The sequence below is a fragment of the Cupressus sempervirens genome, chromosome 6 (genome assembly GCF_028749045.1).
Source record: "Cupressus sempervirens isolate cs-2001-9-10 chromosome 6, ASM2874904v1, whole genome shotgun sequence".
Lineage (NCBI taxonomy): Eukaryota > Viridiplantae > Streptophyta > Pinopsida > Cupressales > Cupressaceae > Cupressus > Cupressus sempervirens.
This window is the reverse complement of record NC_143123.1, coordinates 205,455,675-205,475,159: the sequence shown is the minus strand read 5'-3', so window position 1 is coordinate 205,475,159 and position 19,485 is coordinate 205,455,675.

The window sequence follows — 19,485 nt, the reverse complement described above, 5'->3', positions numbered from 1 at the left end:
CACCTCTTTTCATTGAAAAATCCTCCATCCCCAAAATCATAATCAACTTCCATTCTAGTAAACTTGACATTATGTTCCTTCTGCACTAAATGCTCTGCTTCAATCCGTCGGTGGATTTGCCCATGCCATCTACCAATTGCTTACACTTTGCAAAACTTGAAGTAATGTTTGTGCAAGTATAATGGGAGGGACTAAAACACCCTTATAGGTTTCAATCAACAATATTACATGCATTTTTCAAAGCTTATAATGACTCAAACTATTACCACTTTCCTTTTTAAAACACCTTCTATTCCCTTCGATTTCATCAGTCTAGTGAGGTTAGTCAGACCCCAAAGTGGGTCCAACTAAAAAAAATTTCAGACTAAAACACCTAACCCTTCAAAATGATCAAAATAACACTTGGCATTGATTAAAATCAAATTTGATCATTTAAAACTCACTTTATCTCTTTCTTTCAAATTGTGATTTTCTACCAAGAAGCCTCTAGAACTGGCTTTAAAAATTGACTAAAACATATAACGAAGTTTTGAAAATAAACATACTATCTCTATGTTCCACATTCTTGTACCCTATTAGATTTTGTCTCGTGATGACATCTGGGTCCAAAGATATTGACCATCAAAATTTCTCACTTGAAACTAGTTGCAAATAAACATGTCAAAAAATAGTGAAGTGTGTTCGGTTTTGGCTTTGAAAATAGGTCAAATAGACACTTGGGGGCACAAAAACTGGGGCATTAGTTCACTATCATGAGGAGAGTATAAATATATGATTTTTTTTCATGATGAATAACTGGGTGCATTTGGAAAGCAGTCAAAGTGAGGTACTTAGATTTGTAGAACTCGGAACACTGGCAGGATAACAATTTTTACAAACAAAATGGACCTGGGAAAGTGTGATAATGGATTAGTTAGGACATGAAAATTGCCACACTTATAGAATTTTAAGATTGTAAAATAGTGTTAAAATCCATTTTGTCTAATCTATCATGTATTCAAAGTTATGACATCTCGAACAGGGATACCGATCAATCTGCACTTTAAGACACCAGTAGGATTTCACAAGTTGCATTTGGAATCACATTTGAAAACTAGTCAAATAGATTTGTCATAGGATCAACTCTAGAAGTATAGAAATTATCTAACCTCTAAAATATAATACAAAAAGAATTTTTTCATTTGGGTCAAAGTTATAACTGGTCAAACAATGCTACCCAAAATTATGAGAAATATGCATCAACATGACAATAGTAAACAACCACCTTTGAGGGATTCAAAAAATAGTCAAAAAATATTGAAATGACATAAAAATAGAAACATAGGTTCTCTAGTATGCATACTAAATACTCCCAATGCAAAAATTCAAGAAACTTTACTAGGTGTAAGATATTCAATTGCAAACTAGACTTCTTCTCATTGTTTGGCACATCAACAAAATGCAGATCTGAACAATGCTCAAAGTGACGCTTCATGAAATGATTTAGGATGACAATTTAACATCATGAGACACATGAGTATGTTGAATGAAAGGTTTTAGAAACATAAAACACCTCATAGGCCTCAAAATGATAGTTGAGTACACAAGCATTAAATGAGCTTATAGGGGCTCAATTTGACTCAAAATTTTAGAATGGTAGTCAAAATGAAGATGCAATTTTGAGTCCCATTAGACCCCACCAAATATAATTTTATGAAAAACAAGATAAAATAGGAAACTACTAAAGGGGACAAAGTCTTAGAGGCATTGAGCATCGGACCTTAAGGTATATGTATAAAGATATGATATTAGATATTTTATTATATATTTATTTCTATAGCATATTATATGTTATAGTAAAATATATATACATTCAATAATATATAATGTCCTTTGTTTAGAATATTGTGAAATATAATTATATTGTATTCTCTAGTGATCAATAAATTGTCATTGTCAAGGGGACTGTGATTCATACATCATGACAATGTGATTTTAATGGCCCTATCCCTTGTGTACATCATGAGGAAGTGACAAATTTCAAATGATCATCACTTGTATTTGTTGAAGTTGTTGTAAGGTGATGATCTTACAATAACTTGTATTATGAGATCAAATAAATTGAGTGAATGGTAAATGTCTTGCATCTCAACATTCTAGAAGATCATTACTTAGAGTATTTGGTGAATATCATTGATATTCTTGGAGGTAATTACTCTTGACATCATATGTGATATCAAACCTTATTTTTGAGTAATTGGTGAATATTGTATAATATTTTGGGAGACAATACTCATGATATCAAATGTGATATCAAAACCTTTTTGAGTACTTGGTGAATATCATTGATTTTTTGGGAGGCCAATACTCTTGATATCAGATGTGATATCAAAACCTTTTGAGTACTTGGTGAATATCATTAATATTCTGGGAGGCCAATACTCTTGATATCATATATGATATCAAAACATTTTTGAGTACTTGGTGAATATCAATGATATTCTAGGAGGCCAATACTCTCGATATCAAATGTGATATCAAAAATTTTTGAGACTTGGTGAATATCATTGATATTTTAGGAGGCCAATACTCTTGATATCAAATGTGATATCAAAATGATAAATATCTTCCAAGTGAAGAGATCCTTAAAACTTTTCATTCCTAATATTACCAATGGTGTACTATATGTCTTGTGTTTATCCTCCTTGGCTAAGAGGGAGTATTGATGTGTGTCATCTTCAGTTGGATAAATTTTATGTTATACATTCTGAGTAAGTGTTGTACTTAAATCATGAGAATATTCTTCTTGTAAGACTTACAACCAAGTGGTTAGATGCCATTAAATTGACTTTCTTTGAGTTGTTTGTATAGATGCATATTGGGTATGAGGTAAGTATGCATTATGTGAGACTAACAACTAAGAGCCTATATATCATCAAATTGATTATCTTTGGGTTATTTGTATAAATTTAAACTAGGTATTTTAATAACTAAGAGCTTAGATATCATATCATTGATCATCTTTGGGTTATTCAAAATACTAATCATCCTTTATCTTTGATTATCAAAATGTATTTATCCTTCTTGACTAAGAGGGAGTGTTAACGTTTTAGTCGATTTGGATATATTTATCCTTTATATATGTGTGTTCATCTTATATGAGATATAAGTTTATATATATGTATATATATATATATATATGATTAAAATTTATATTATATTAATTATCTAGTTAATAAATAGATATGTCTCGTGAAGGGACATGTCCCTTCTTCGATTATTCTCTTTATATGTATAAGATGTTTCTGCCATTTGGAAAACACATACTAAATATAATGGCAGTGGTATTACATCTGCAATGATCCTTGAAATTTAGCATGATCAATAAGATTCTTCATATGGTGTTTAAGCTTGATGCATTTAGCCATGACATGTCCCTTTGATCAATAATAAGCATATAATTTAGTCTATTTTTACCATGTAGGTTTTAGTTAAATTTCATCAAGTGGTTATGTATGTGGATGTTGTTGTGATGATGGTGGTTTTGGGAATGGTTTTTGTTGTTGCAACTATTGTAATGCTTGTAGGTAACATTGGGTTAGTGATGTTGGCATGATGCCTACCACATGGATGTGATTTGTATTGGTAGCACCATCCATTATTGTGTTCTTATTCTTGTTCCAGTATCTTGATTTTTTGTTGGAGTGACCCCACTCTTGGGTATTTTATTTGTATAGTTCAACAACTCTATCTTTAATGAGTCCTTTCTCTAGATCCATACCCTTTTCTTTGACATCCTTGTAAGTTTATAGGCAATTCATGTGCATGTGATATGTAATATTTAGGCATTCATTTCCAATAAACATATTTAAAAGGTATTTTTTTGATAGGTTATATGACTCTCATGTCATTAAGGTTTGCTAGCTTTACAAGTAATTGGCTAGGATTTTCCCCCCTTCTATTCTATGTGGCATAAGTCAACCACTAATAGCTCATTTTCAACCACATAAGCATGCTATTCCATGAACTGTTTAAAGAGTTATGTGAATGTAGTGATTGCTCCATAGGGTGTTCGGTAAAACCACTCAAGGTAGAGGCCTCCACGATTTTTTTGGAAATAAATGCTTGATGAATACATCAATATATGTCACTTATCGATAGGTCATATAAAATACTTCTATGTATGCCACTGGGTCTCATTTCCCTTTGAACTTTTCAAATTTTGGTGTTTTGAAGTACTTAGGGAAGGGTTTCATTGTTATAGACCTATCAAATGTGTACACTACATGTCCTCAAACCTGAATGTCTTGGCCTCATTTTTGGGTATGAGTTCTTTTATGTCATTCTCATCTCTTCCCATAGTCATTTAATAATTGTTGCAAACAGTGCCCCAATCCATGTGCCCCTAGTCTAGGGTAGGTGTCAGATGTAATGAGTGACTACAAAGGGTCTTGATGCATGAAGTGATGGGGTTGGAAGGATGATTGTCCCACCATTGGAATGAGATTTTTCAGTTAGTATGGTTGTAGGATATACATTTTTTGCAATTGTAGGATGTATTAATGTTGAAGTTGTGGATTTTTTTGCTTGAAGTCATTGCAAAATGGTTGCACAAATGAGTGTACTTATTGTTGGCTATTTTGAGCACATTATACTATAGGAATGATGGGTAGCTATTATTGTTATATATGGTTGGTAGGGATGCATACTTTGCTATGAGGCTATGGTTTTTGCAGTGTATGTTGGATGTGTGCATGCATTTGATGGGAGAAAACTTGCTAGTGGCTATGCCTAGAAAGTTAATTGTGATTGAATGGGAGAAATGAGGGTTATAAATGGAATGCCATAGGCATGCATTTGTGCTTGGGTAATCCCCAATAGAGAAAGTGGAAATGGAGTGTCCATGCTTTGTATAACTATAAATAGATTGGTGGGTGCTAGATAAAGTGATGGGTTGGTTGTTTGGCCTTGTTGATGGCAACCCAATGGTGAATAGTGGTACTACCTATAAGGTTTGTTTGAATGAAAAGGTAACAACACTAGTAGATAAGTTGTATTATGTGGATGCTTGCAAGTATGAGGCACTAGTAGAGACATCTATTTGAGAGATGTAAGTCTTGTGATGTTAAGTGGGATGGATGTCGATGCAAAGGTGTGTATGATGGGTTCTGGTTGAGATGTGGTAGGTTTTTGTGGTGTGGTATGGACCATAGGCTATGCAATGGGTGTTTGGTTATTTTGAGGGATGGGGGAACTTACTTGGATGGATCCTGAAATTGGGTCCGTAGTGTGTTGTACCATCAATTGATAAAGATCTTTTAGAATGTATATTGGATAAGTGGGGTCCAATTGTGATGACATTCCAAGTTGTGACTACATAGGGTCTATTGTGGGTGATGGTTTTCTTCCAAAACCAAGTGTCTTGATGTTCTCTCCCTGTAGATTAATCATAATGGAATCCTTATTCATGTCTATAATGACATTAAAAAATACAAATTTTCTAGAATAATTCATGAATGCCTTGAAGGAAGATATGCTAGGTCTTGAATATGTGAATGGTTCTAGATTTGAAGGAGGTGGATCATTCATGACCATGGAAGCTTCTAGGTTAAGCGATGAACTAGAGGAATTGTCAGTGATATTTGGAACCTCTTTTTTGGTATTTGGGATGGCATAAAATGATAATGCACCTAGATGTGGGATAAACGTGTGGTGGTGACATATGAAAAGAGTAAGATGAGCTCTAAGACCTTCTAAAAAGAGATGATGTCTAATCTATGATACAATGATTTCCTAAGAGCTTAAAGATGGGTGATACAAGAGGGACAATATGTGTGATAATGCAAATTATGGGATGAAAGTCCTAAGAATGAGGTGCCTAAAAGACTCTAAGGATAGCTTGGTGTCAAAAAGTGGATGAGAGTATGTTTTCTTAGTGTAATCTCAAGATGTGGTGGATATATCAACCTAAGATAGATTGATGATCTCCAAAAGATGTGAGATAATCAAATGTGGGCCCAACCTATAGGACAAGGTGATGAGGGTCATAAATGATGCAATAAAATAATCTAAGACATTATTTTTCAAAGGGAAAGTCGTAACAAGAAGAAATGATAGATTTAAGATGTAGGGTGAACAACTCAAAATACAATGACACCAAGTGGTATGATGAGGAAGGGTTTGATTGGGTTGATTTGATTTGGATTGGGGGTTTATCAATCATGGTCTAAGTATGGTGGAACTAAGAATGCATATAGGACAAAGACCTAAATGATGATTCCTATGGATAATAGTGTAAATGAAAAGTTTCTGATAGGAAGAAAATGATGATCTAATCGTCAAAGGGGTAGCACATAATGGATATAAAGCTCTGATTGATTTCACATATAAAATCCATGTTTTGAACCTTATTTTGAAATTCTATTTGATGAGCTAACTGGATGGCTTACTTTTCTATAAAAAACTTCTTTACAATTATTTTGTCAAGTGATATTCTTTTGAGCTCATCTTTTTGTTCTCTATATGCTAGCAAGGGTTTAAGCGTGACCTTTTGAACTTTGGCTTGGGTTGGTTTTTCATGAGGAATAAACTTGACTATTTAAGGTTTACAAATTTAATTTTTGTGAAGTGACTATGCTAAGTGTGCCCTAACCTAGGTTGAAAGACATGGAATTATGTTGGTAATTGAAAAAAAAAACCCCTCAAAGGATAAAGAAACTTTGAGGGATTCAATCAAGTGACCTCTTTTTGAAAAAAGGATTTTGATAAAACCAAATTTATGTGTGGTTGAATTTTTTTTTCACTTGGACATATCACAAAAAAGCAAACTTCAAACAAATTTTTTATTTATCCAAGGACATTTTCTCTCACAATATGTTATTCATAGGCCCAAATGGAGGAATCAAATCTTAATGTTTCTTGGTTCCTTGGTCAGTGCAAGAAGTTGGGTCTCACTTTTGGCCAAAAAGTGGAAGTGTTTTTCCTCTTTTTGAAATATTTTGTCAATTGATGCCAAAATTTGAGCCATTTAGAGATTAAATATAAAAAAAACTTCAGAAATAAAAATTGTAGTGCCTAGAATCTTCTTTTTGAATATGTAATTTATTTGTATACCCATATGATAGATTTTTTTTTGGTATGGATCTTTAAAAACCACTTTTTCAAAATGCCTGTTTCAAGACCATACCACGCTCGTGTACGGACACCATAATTTAACACAAATGAATGAATTTTTGTGAATACTTTTTAAATGGAGTTACCTGACACACCAAAGATTGATGAGAATATTTTTCTTGAATTTTTTAATGAATATTTTTTTTAAAATTAATTTTTAATTGGTTGTAAAAGAAAATTTTAAAACCTCTCATGTACGGACACCATAATTTGATCAGAATTTCACTTTTTCCAATTTTTTTTTTTAAAACTTCAAAAGAATTGAACGTAGATTGATGACATATAAATTAATTTAAGAAAAAATATAAAATAAAAAAGTTATTAAAGTTTTAGTGAACATTGCTATTTTACATTTAGGTACCACTTTTGATTAAAAAGTAGTAAATAAAAACATAACTCTATAAAATTTATATTTCTGAAATTAGGACAGTGAGAGCTCTAATGGGTTTTTGTTTCATAAAAAAATTTGATCGAGAAGACCCTCTAAAAATTATGGCAAGGCATGAATTTGTCAGTTCAATGCCTTAGCCAAATCTTAAGAGGCCAAGGCATAGGCTTGGTCTCACCAAGCCCGTCCCAAATCAAAATTTGAGGCAGGAAAAAAAAATCCCGCCTCATGTTGTAAGAAACGGGCACCCATTATTTGAATTTCAAAAAATGGGTACATGTTTTGAAAAGCTAAAAGCGGCATGTAAAATCTACCGAAAACTTTAAAAAATGAATTTTTAAGAAACGGGTACCCGTTTTTTATTTTTTAAAAATGAGTGTCTGTTTCTTAAAAATTTAAATTTTTAATTTTTTGAGAAATGGGTATAGGGTCGGGCACCCGAACCAAAAATGGGTGCTCATTTTTTAAAATCGGGTACCCGTTTCTAAGAAGTTTCATTTTGCGAATTTGACTTCCGCGGAATTGCGACCCAACTTTGTGCATTCACCCTCCTATGAAATGTGTCCCTCTCAATCTAAGTTGAGATTTGACACAAGAGTTAATCAACAAAATTGAATATCAATAAATCTTCAAGGCATGGAGAATATAATCCCCATTTTTACAGGGTTGACAACTCTTGGAGGTGAATCCCAAGTAGCCTTATGCCTATACCAAGGGAAACACTAATGGTGAGTAACTTCAAAGAAGCCTTATATTCTCTTGCACCATGAATAACATACCAAGGAAAATAGGGTAGATACTAAGTTGGTTTCTAGTGAGATTTGTGGCATCTTCCCAATTAGTTTGTATGCCCATGAATCACTTATGAACCCAGTTGAGAATGCTGAAATCGTAGGGATATTCACCTACCTTAGGCTACCATTGATAACCCTTTCTCTAGATTGAGAGGATATATGAGACTTTACTCAATGACTTCTTTGTACATTGACCAAAGAAGTTATCGATTTGGGGTTTTTTTTCAAAAGGGACACACTTTTCCCAATGGACAAGCCTCTCTAGAAGTGAACCAAAAAGGGAAATAGCTAAATTAATGGGATCTAATTTTTAGAAAGAGAAATAGCTAAAGGAAGAGTTTAAAAAACACCACTTCAAAAACATCATGGACTTGTTCATTTCCAAATCGAAGCAATTTAACCCTAAGTGTTTGATATCCTAAAATATCCAAAACTCATGATTTAAAAGTATGTTATTTTATTTTAAATTAAATAGGTTTGAAGGAAATTGAAAAGTTTGGACAAAAGTTTACAACATTTTAGGCATTCAAGAAACTATGACTTCTTTTTAAAACACAAATTGAAGTGTTGATCATTGCAATTTTATTTGTCTCGTAGGAATTCAAGATTAGATTGATATAATTTTAGCCTTGATAAATTTTAAAAGTCCAAAATGAAATATGTATAACAACACTGTGTTTTTATCCCTTAGGCATTCAAGTTTGGATTTGCATAATTTTTAACCTTTAAATATGTGTAATGACCCTTTCTATAAAGGCCACAGAAACCCTCAAACTGAACTTAGGAATTTTGTCAAACACTTGGCGTGTAACAGTAACAATATTCAGAATATGGTAATTTAAGATTTGATACTTTCAGAATATAATCACAGAATTACAATATATATAAAACCATTGAACTATATTTCAATTACAATGCAATAAATTCTGAAATTATTTTATTACCAATTCTGGACTGATTATTACAATGACTGTATGACAGCAAATTTACCCAAAAATTGACATATATTTCAGAATGCAAGAACCTGGTTTGAAGAACTATGGAAGAACACCACGTTTTGCTGCAGATCATTGATGAAGACCTCCAACCGCACCCCCAAACTGTCCTTAATTTGCTGCTGCTGCCCAAACTACCAGGCCGTACCTGTACGGCTGCTGAAATAAAATAATATTAGGGTTTTGGGACCCCCAAATGCAAGGAAAAATGGGCGCCTAGGGTTAGGTAGTAACCCTGTAAAACCATAAAAAATAACTCCAAGGGGTTGAGGAGATATGAGCAATTATGTGATTCCGAACCCTGCTTTGCCAATTCTGAAAATGCACTTATTCTGTCTTCAACTCTTGTCAAATGCTTCTCCAATGATAGGGCAAATCCGAAATCCTTATTCCAACCAAAAACAAACCCTAACAACGAATTCTCAATAAGCTCCAATGAGATGGCTGAATACCAACTCCAATTATGCAACAATTCAGGTGATATTTCACACCCTCAAAGTCGCCAATCCAAGGGAGTGATTCGTTCCCAAAGATCGAATAATTTGCAGATCCAAAGTCCACAAATGTCTTCACAATGAAGAAGTAGAAGAGTTCTCCAATCCAAGCATGTCCAAATGAGAGGCCCAGCCCTCTATTTATTCACTTTTCTAAGAAGTTGCTAGAACTTCTAGAAACATCCTTTATAATTTCTCATTATAATGCACTTTTTTATAATAAAGTAATTTTATAAAATAAAAAGTGCAACTCAAATTAAAATTATAACATGTGGGCCCCAATATCACATAATGATAAAATATAACCTCTTAACACTTCTTCAAGAGCAAGATATGACTATCTGATCCGCAGAATTGACTCTCTTTCCACGCCATTTGCCTACGAGAGTCTGGAATAGGAAAATCCATGATCAATGCCATGTCGAACTAAAGAGGGGACATTACAGTCCGCCCCTCCTGAAATTGCTTGGCCTCAAGCAATCTCAATGCTGGGTGCTGCAAAATAGCCTCCCCCTCCCAAGTAGCATCCTCAACAGGTAAATCTTTCCACTTAACCGAGTATTCTCTGATCACCCTTCTACGAAGCTACTTTTCTCTGCTCTCCAGGATGGATTCTGGTACTAAAATCAATTTTCCCTCATCGTCTAAAGGAGGTAATACTGCAGAAGGCACCACATTCTGACCCAACGCCTTCTTGAGGCGTGACACATGAAACACATTGTGCACTCTGCTGTCTGCGAGAAGCTCCAAATCATAAGCCACTTCACCAACTCGCCTGATAATCCTGAATGGTCCATAATAGCGTGGCTTAAGTTTCTCTGCCCCACTCTTCTTAAGAGTAGATTGCCTGTATGGCTGCAACATGAGGTAAACCATATCATCTACCTCAAAACTACGCTCAGTTCTCTTCTGGTCTGCATACTGCTTCTGCTGGTTCTGAGCTCTTGCAATATTGTCTTTGAGGGTAGCAACTATATCCTTACTCTCCTGTAATAATTCACCTGCACTGGGTACCCGACTGTCACTCAACAATAAATCCAGGAAACTAGGTGCTTCATAACCATAAAGTGCCATGAAGGGTGTCATCTGTATAGTCATATGATATGTAGTATTGTAACAATACTCGCAGAGATATATCCATCTGACCCAAGCTCGCTGCTGAGCTGCCACATAATTCCTTAAATACCCTTCCACCCATTTGTTCACAATTTCTGTCTGACCATCGGTTTGTGGGTGATAGCTAGTGCTGGGTGTAAGCTCCGTGCCACATAACCGGAATACCTCCTGCCAAAAGTGACTCATGAAACGGCTATCCCTATCACTCACAATGTTCTGAGGCAAGCCGTGCAATCTGAAAATCTCCCGAAAGAAAACCTCTGCCACCTGAGCTGCTGAGTGTGTAGTGGTGATAGGAAAGAAATGAGCATATTTCGTTAATCTATCTACCACCACATAAATACAATCTCGTCCTTGTACCTTGGGCAAACCTGTGATAAAGTCCATGGAGATGCACACCCACTTCCTGTCAGGAATCGGAAGTGGTTGTAGGAGCCCTGTCGGATAGCTGTGTTCTTGTTTTTTTTGCTGGCAAACAAGACACTCTCGAACATACTGCAAAACATCAACTTTCAGCCCTTTCCAAGTGAACCGCTCTCGAACTGACTTGTAAGTCTTGAAGTACCCGGGATGGCCTGCTGTCGGTGAGTCGTGAAGTGCTCTCATAATCAGTTGCTTAACCTTCAATCCTTGGACTAGGTAAATCCTGTTCTTGTAAATGATCAAATCATCCACAAGTGTGTATCTGGTATCAATCACTGTTCCCTCTACTATATCAGAGGCCCATGTATCCCTGGCATACTCTGCTATAATCAAGTGTCGCCAATCCTCTGATATCTGAACCATTAGAGTGAGGTGTGGCCTTCGAGATAGAGCATCTGCAACAACATTCTGAGTTCCCTTGACATATGAGATGTCAAAATCATATGCCTGCAACTTACTTACCCACTTTTGTTGGTGATCATTCAGGTCCTGCTGTCCCAAGAAATGCCTCAGACTGTTATGATCAGTTTTAATACAAAACTTGCTACCCACAAGATATTGTCTGAATTTGGCCAAAGCATGCATGATGGCCAACATCTCCTTATCATATATACTGAATGAACGCTCAGGGCCTCTGACCTTCCTGCTCTCATAAGCTATGGGGTGCTTATTCTGCATAAGTACAGCACCCACTCCCTCTCTAGATGCATCACATTGAAGCTCAAATGGCTTCGTGAAATCAGGTAATGCTAGAACTGGGCACATAGTCATTATCTCCTTAAATCTCATAAAACAGTCCTGTGCCTTCTGAGTCCACATAAATTCCCCTTTTTTTAGTAAATCTTTCATGGGAGCTGCATGTCGTGAGTAGCTACTAACAAACCTGCGATAAAAACCACATAAACCAAGGAACCCCCTTAACTATGTAAGGTTCTCTGGTGGAGGCCAATCAACAATAGCGCGAATCTTTTCAGGATCCATCCGCACTCCTTCTGCACTAATGATGTGTCCTAAATATAATAGCTCGGTCATCCCTAAGTCACATTTGGACTCCTTTGCATACAAGGACTCCTTCTGTAGAATGCTCAACACCGTCTCCAAATGCTCTAGATGCTCCTGCCATGATCGGCTATAGATCAAAATGTCATCAAAAAACACCAGCATGAATTTCCTCAACTGATGGTGGAAAACTCTGTTCATAGTGGACTGGAAAGTGGCAGGTGCATTGGTCAGGCCGAAAGGCATGACTACAAACTCAAAGTGCCCACAATGACATCTGAAAGCAGTTTTCTCAATATCCTGGTCACGGAGTCTGATCTGGTGATATCCTGATCTCAAATCATTTTTTGTGAAATAATAGGCCCCATGCAATTCATCTATCAACTCATCAATGCGAGGAATAGGATACCTGTTCTTAATGGTTCTCTTATTTAATGCCCTGTAATCAATGCACATCCGAAGCGTTCCATCCTTCTTTTTTACCAAAACAACAGAAGATGCAAAAGGTGACTTACTAGGTCGGATGTGCCCCATCGCTAGCAAATCCTCAATGGTCCTTTTGATCTCATCCTTGAGTCGCTTTGGATGTTGATATGGTGTGACCATGATAGGTTTAGCACCTTCCTCCAGCTCAATAATATGCTCAATGCCTCTGTCCGGTGGCCTGCCTGGTGGAATCTCACTGAATACCTTTTCGTACTTAATCCTCAACTTTTGAATATCAGGATGATATTCCGCCTTATGTTGCTCCTCCTGTGTAGGTATCAAAGTACAAACTGCTGCCCACTCTATATCATTATGCCTAGTTAATCTCTCCAGCCGCCTAAATGAGATAGTCCTGATGTCTCCATTACGGATAGCCTTTAGCACATGAATCCTACCATTTATTTTGAATTGTATCTCCATATCCTCTAATCTTAGGGTAACCACCTTCAATGAATGTAGCCACTGCATCCCAAGTACTATGTCCATGTCACCCATGTTGAACACATGATAATCTGCCTTAAACTCATAGTTGTTCAAGCGCAAAGGTAAGTATTGTACCATCCTGTCACAACGAAGAGTGTATCCATCAGCTACCTTGACTCTTAGTCCTTCGAACTCCTCAGTAATGAGTCCACGCTTCTCTACAAATCGTGCATCAATGAAATTATGCGTGGCACCTGTGTCCAACAATGTAATAACCTTATGTCCAGCCAAGACTCCCCGAAGTCTGAAAGATCCCTCTCTCTGGATACTAGACAGTCGTGCTTCCTGTAAATGTAGCTCTGTTTCCTGCCTTTGCCCTGCACTGTCTATCTCTTGCTCTCCCTATGCTTCATCAAGATCCTCATCATGATGTTCTGAACCATCTGAATCTGAGCCTTCGTAATAAGCCCACATTGCCCGGTTGGCCTTCCCTTTTGGCCTCATAGGACAGTCATGGACGTACTCATACGGGCCTTTGCAATAGAAGCATAGCTTCTTCCTATGCAAGTCATTAAGTGTCTCCTTGTCCAGCCTCTTACTTTCTTCCTTAGGTAGCTGTGCCTCTCTATGAAAGGGTTTCCTGTCCTTATCTTTTCCTGAAGGGAAACTCTTTGCCTGAAATTTATTTTTAGAAGCTGAAGAGGAATCCATGTCACGAGCTTTCTTAATGGCTTCCTGCAAAGTGGGAGGGTTGAGAGCTTTAATTCACCCTCTCAACGGATCAACTAACCCATCCATAAATAAAACCAATAGCCTTCGTTCAGATACATCTGTTACTAACACTGCAAGTTTCTGAAACTCTGAAATGTATGTTTCCAATGAGCCCCACTGTTTAAGCTGGGCTAATTCCTTGAAATGGAGTTCTGGATCTTTCTTATCAAAACGTTCAATCAGTCTCTCTGTAAACTCCACATATGAGGTAATGTGTGCATGACCCATAGTGATCATACCATGATGCCACCATTCGTGTGCTAACCCAACCAGGTGAATTGCTGCATACTTAATAGCTTCTTCCTCAGACATAGGATTCAATTGAAAGTATGTGTCAAGCTTTTGAACCCAAGCTCTTGCTGTAGACTTCCCCGAGCCATCATAATATGGTAACTGTAGTTTTCCTACCTTCTTTCGTAGCTCATAGTTCTGAGTCCTGTCTTGTCCACGGGGCATATGCTTCATCCACACATCCATATAGTCTCTAAAGGTGATTGCAGCTGTAAAATATGGTCCTCTTGCTTCCCAATCTCTCCTCAGCTGATCCTGTATGTCAGTGATCTGGGGTTCTGGTACCGGCTGCTCTGGAGCTCTAGGAAGGAACATAGGAATCATAGGCCTCGAACTTACTATCTGAGCTTGCTGGGGGGCATGACCGAAATTGTTCCCAATTTGTTCGCCTCCATTATGTCTCTCATCCTAATTATTCCCATTCTGATTGTGACCATTCTGATTATTTCCTCCACCTATGTTAGCGTTCAACCCCATTTGTCGAGCCATCATCTGCATCATAAGCTCCATTCTCTGATTCTGTTCTTGTGCTCTTTGTTCGGCTAATCGCTGTCCCTGTGCCAGGGTGTCTAATAACTATAAAAATCTTTCCTCTTGCGGATCTGGACTGGCATTCCTGCCTCTATCCATATTGTAGTCGTAGTCTTGATCAAAAAATACCTCCCCTGTATCTGTATGACTGGATTCTATGTCCACTTGGATAGATGAGCTAGACTGTTCGCTCTGCAGGTCAGAAATCCTATCTTGTCTTGCTTTGGTATTGCGGAAATTATAAGGCCTTTGTCGCATGCTCTGATTTTAGTGTTTTGACATTTCGTCAAACACTTTCCCTCCTATCCAGCTATTCCAAATTCCCTATAAGACCTCCACAGGATGGCAGGACTTATAGCTCTGATACCACTGTAATGACCCTTTCTATAAAGGCCACAGAAACCCTCAAACTGAACTTAGGAATTTTGTCAAACACTTGGCGTGTAACAGTAACAATATTCAGAATATGGTAATTTCAGATTTGATACTTTCAAAATATAATCACAGAATTACAATATATATAAAACCATTGAACTATATTTCAATTACAATGCAATAAATTCTGAAATTATTTTATTACCAATTATGGACTGATTATTACAATGACTGTATGACAGCAAATTTACCCAAAAATTGACATATATTTCAGAATGCAAGAACTTGGTTTGAAGAACTATGGAAGAACACCACGTTTTGCTGCAGATCGTTGATGAAGACCTCCAACCGCACCCCCAAACTGTCCTTAATTTGCTGATGTTGCCCAAACTAGCAGGGTCGTACCAGGCTGTACCTGTACGAATGCTGAAATAAAATAATATTAGGGTTTTGGGACCCCCAAATGCAAGGAAAAATGGGCGCCTAGGGTTAGGTAGTAACCCTGTAAAACCATAAAAAATAACTCCAAGGGGTTGAGGAGATATGAGCAATTATGTGATTCCGAACCCTGCTTTGCCAATTCTGAAAATGCACTTATTTTGTCTTCAACTCTTGTCAAATGCTTCTCCAATGATAGGGCAAATCCGAAATCCTTATTCCAACCAAAAACAAACCCTAACAACGAATTCTCAATAAGCTCCAATGAGATGGCTGAATACCAACTCCAATTATGCAACAATTCAGGTGATATTTCACACCCTCAAAGTCGCCAATCCAAGGGAGTGATTCATTCCCAAAGATCGAATAATTTGCAGATCCAAAGTCCACAAATGTCTTCACAATGAAGAAGTAGAAGAGTTCTCCAATCCAAGCATGTCCAAATGAGAGGCCCAGCCCTCTATTTATTCACTTTTCTAAGAAGTTGCTAGAACTTCTAGAAACATCCTTTATAATTTCTCATTATAATGCACTTTTTTATAATAAAGTAATTTTATAAAATAAAAAGTGCAACTCAAATTAAAATTATAACATGTGGGCCCCAATATCACATAATGATAAAATATAACCTCTTAACACTTCTTCAAGAGCAAGATATGACTATCTGATCCGCAGAATTGACTCTCTTTCCACACCATTTGCCTACGAGAGTCTGAAATAGGCAAATCCATGATCAATGCCATGTCGAACTAAAGAGGGGACATTACAATATGTTAATGGCCAAAATAAAATGTGATGTTTTGTTTGTACATAAAACGTTCTTTTTAAAGGGCCAAAACCATATGTGAGTTAATAATAGTTTAAAATTTAAGTTACATTCTTCTCATGTTCTTGTACACTTAAACAACTCTATCAAAATCTAAAAGACATCATTCTTGTAAGGGCTACTAGTATTCCTACCAAGGAAATATTGAAATCCCATTGTTTGTACTTAAAAAGAAAAAAATGCAATAAATAAGAAGATGAGAAAAATAGGAAAAGTTTTGAGAGTGAAAAAATATAGAGAAATCCTATAAAATGTGTGATCTCACTAATACAATAAGCATTCTTGTTGACACAAACTAGTAAAAATTAATTTTTTCCCAAAGGCATATAGAGAGTGTTCTTGTAGGATCTTATAGATATTCTCACTTGGTCAATCAATTATCCTATAGGGGAAAGAATAAGATTTTAGTGGATAGAGGACAAAGAAGAGGAATAGGTTGCAATTTTTATTTTTGACAATTCTAGCGGTGTTCCCACAACTATAAGTTTGTGTTCCTTTGTAACTTTCTCTCGATCCTATGAATTTGGGTTTGAGTTACTGTGCAAAAAAATAAATAGTAGAGTAGTGTTTCCCTAGCCTCCTTTTTCACCTCCAATCTACAAAAACACCTTGCACCAAACTCAAAAAGCAAAACACATTAGCTTGAAGGTTAGTTTTTCAATCAACAAAAAATAAAAATGGATGGGATAATGACCATATTGTGGGGTCCCACTAGGTGTGCCAAAATGTATAACCTAAAATTTTAATGTTATAGAATACTAAACTAAGAAATGCATTTAACAAGAACATGAAGATTAACACATAGATTAGACTAAGAGAAGAAAAATACAAAAGGAAATGCAAACCAAGAATAAAACACTTCCTAAGAGCCTTATTGATCTTGAGATGTAGTCCAATGGTGAGGTATGCATGCTCAATGTTCTCAAGCCTTCAAATGGATTCCATTATGGATGATTGGGATAAAAACCAATTATGGATTTTGTGGAAATTTGAGCATATTAATGGTAATTTAGTAGATTTGGGTTCTTAAATTAGCATTATAACTTTACTCTTAAAATGTGGATGATTTTCAAAGGATGGAAAAGTTGATTTATAAGAAAATTGATGTGGAAATGGATGGTCAAGATGCAAAATTCGGAGATTGCGAGGAGTGGCTATGATGCAAGAAAATGAAAGCATACAGATTGTTATTTCTCAAATGCATAGCCTTGCACCAAGGGTCATAGGGAGACTACATGTGAGAGGATTAGGGTTTTGGGGGGAATGTAACCATTTTGGGGATTGTGAATGGGACAAAGGAATATGAGATAGAGAAAGTGTGTAAGAGGGATATAAGAATATTTAAGGAAGACTTTAATGCATTTGGGTTGGGATATAGAAGATGTGACAAGAGATGACTTGGGTGAGGGTTAGGATTTCTTAGTTCTTATGCTTAAGGTTGTGAAAATTATTAGGGTGAGGCTAGGATATGATTCAGGATTGATTATAATGACACGTGAGCATGTTAGACAATTGCAAGTGGGTGCTTTAATTAAGTGGGTTTAAATAGCTCACCGAGTAGGTTTAGTATGGCTGAATGGGTTGGGTTGAGTCTATACCACTAGGTTGGAATTGGGTTAAAGGTTAGGCTAGGGTTTAGGATTGATTAAGTGGTATTATTTAATCAAAAGGGAAATTTAGAATTAAATAAAATATGTATTGTGCAATTATTCAATTTAATAGAAGATAATAGATTTGATTAATAACCACACTATTAGCTGTCATTTGTTTTATTAATTGATATATAATTAATTAAATGGATTAAAGAATTAGGGAATATTAGGGATAACATTAATTAAATAAATATTAAATAGTTAATGAATAATGGCTTAGAATATGAATAAATATAATTACTTAATGATATAATTAGATTTAGGTGTGTACAATAATATGTTCTTGCATTTTAGTTCCAACCTTAGTAGATTTATCATCTGACTCTACACTTTGGAACACCAATGCTTCCTTTTTTGTCCTTAAGTTCCTCTATATATCCTCCATAATAAGGGATATAATTTCAATAACTTCTATTATATTCATCACTTTTCTATCCTTCTCTTCCTATAGTTGTCTAATTCTATTTACCTCCTTACTAAATAAGGTAATTGAACTTGATAATGGATTAAGTTGGTAACTTAAATTATCCAATTCCTTTTGTGCTTCATCCTTCTATTTCTCCAAGTCTTTCATAGACTCTATATAGTTTAATATCTTGGTAAACTAGGTGTTCCCTACCTTTTGTAGTGTTCATTACTATCAATTTTAAATCTATTTCTTGAACATATATGGATTTGATTAAAGTGTCAAGTTGATTAGCTACTAGGTCATCACTATTGTATTCAACTTTAGGTACTAACTTTGATTAGATGTTTCTAGCCTATCTTAACACTTGTTTCAATCTTGATATACCATTCCATATATTTGATCCATTAAGAATGATATCTCCATAGAATAAGTGTCTAGTTGAAGTCCTATGCAGGTATTTGTCTTCCAAGATGTCCCACCAATACCCCTTGCTGGAAAACATTCTCCAAATCTATTTAGCTTGGAGAGCTTTGTTGAAAGGTCTTAGTTTTCTTATACCAAACCCCTCATTTTCTTGGGAAGGCACACATTGTCCCATGCCACTAGGATAAATCTCTTGTTGTCTTCCAAACTAGACGAAAGAAGATTTCTCTAGATCTTCTCCAATTGGTCAACATACTTGCAAGGAATCCTAAAAAGACTTGCTGCATAAGTTGGGAGTATCTAAAGAGTGGATTTGACCAACTGAATCTTGGTAGCTTGGCTAAGGGTGATTCCTTTCCAACCAGCCAATTTCTTATTAAACCTAATAATAAAGTTATTTTAGAAAGAGTCAAGGGAATTTGAGGCCCATTGTGAGCCCCAAATAGATAGAAGTGAGGCTGCCTAAGTCACAACCCAGAATAATAGAAAATTTCCTCTG